The sequence below is a fragment of the Bombus vancouverensis genome, chromosome 18 (genome assembly GCF_051014615.1).
Source record: "Bombus vancouverensis nearcticus chromosome 18, iyBomVanc1_principal, whole genome shotgun sequence".
In the NCBI taxonomy this organism is placed as follows: domain Eukaryota; kingdom Metazoa; phylum Arthropoda; class Insecta; order Hymenoptera; family Apidae; genus Bombus; species Bombus vancouverensis.
This window is the reverse complement of record NC_134928.1, coordinates 4483535-4485000: the sequence shown is the minus strand read 5'-3', so window position 1 is coordinate 4485000 and position 1466 is coordinate 4483535. Positions and strand designations below refer to the sequence as shown.

At 38.3% G+C, this 1466-nt stretch overlaps 1 pseudogene; it reads right to left on the bottom strand.

Moving 5' to 3' along the window:
- Positions 1–934: 934 nt before the first annotated feature.
- On the bottom strand, positions 935–1034 carry LOC143304068 (U6atac minor spliceosomal RNA; annotated as a pseudogene).
- Between the last annotated feature and the right edge of the window lie 432 nt (positions 1035–1466).

The following is a 1466-nucleotide window of genomic DNA, read 5'->3' as shown; positions in this document are numbered from 1 at the left end:
AATTATCCAAAATTCGAAAGGCTCCGGTGTTCTTTCATCTCCGACATATATAACCTTGGTTATGAATATTTTAAATCGGCACAATAATTGTTAAAAGTATATATCAAACATTTGTCGTACAGTAATACGCATGATCGGTAAATATTTCTTATGCTAATCTATAAATCTAAGGAATCTCAGAAAATAAATGCTTTAGATGGAATATATCCGGATTTGCAGATAACTTCTAGATACTGTTCAGTTTGAAAACAAAGACAAGGAATATATGGATTATGTGGAACATCTCGTATCTTATTCCAAAAATTACGAGCTGATGTGGTACATTCTACGTGTTAGTTGGTTTATTAAAGAGAGGAGTGATAAAAATGTAACAGTCAGTGTATATTAAAATCACTTTAAATACAAGTACAAAGATAGTGTATGCCAGTTGTAATAGTCGCACCTTCAACTCTACGCTTGCTATTCCACTGTATGACCTGTTATAATGATCGTCCTAGAAAGGACGTTCGTCTATTCGTATCGAACGATGGCATTATAAAAATTTCAAATGTCACTCCGGATGACGATTAGAAAGAACGACGATAATGTTTTGTTCGGAATTTGTTTACCTTTAGACCTAGCAGAGCAAAACAACGTTGTCACTCCAAGGCACAACAATACGATCCGCCTTAAACGTATGTAAGTACATCTCTGACAATCGTCTGTTCCAGTAGCAAACTGTAGACGCAAGTATATTGCAATCAATTTCGATCATGTTTAAGAAATGTCGACAAACTCTTTTGTGTCTTTTCAAACGAATGAAACTCTATTAGAATATATTGCGAATAAATGTGTTCTGTATTTTTGTGCAGCATGCAAAGTTTAAAAGGATATATTAATCCTTTCTTCTTATTTATACAATTGATATACAATATAACACGTTTGGATATTGATCAAAAATTCATTTTTTATGAAAATAATCTCACCTAACCATTTATATATGTGTTCCATCCTTGTCTACGGGAGTGTTAAGCATGTCTCCTTCCGTACTACAAAAAAAATTTTTTTTTTTTTTTTACGTGGAGGAAATCTTCATAGACACCTTACAACCCTGTGGGGACGGGCAGAAGGTAGTGCCGGATTCTTACCGGCTAAAACCTCCACGGGCGGGACGACGGTAGACTAGTGCGCGAGTGTGGCCCTCGGGCCCCCGGGTGCTTAACACCAAACACCTTTACCAAGCGCACTCCCCGAAAGTACGCCCTCACCACAAGCAAGGGAGGGGCTGGCCGCTTGCCTGTTGTAAGCAGAAATTTTGGTTTTCCGTCCCTTTAATCTCGGAGCCTTACATACCGAGGATTCGAACTCGCGACGCGTCACCTTCAATTCTCGACCTTAAAGACCATAGCCAGCTGCCCCGCCGAGCTTCTAGCTCATTGGAAAGAATTTGATTCTTAATGTGGTAATGTACATCATAGGAAGTATTC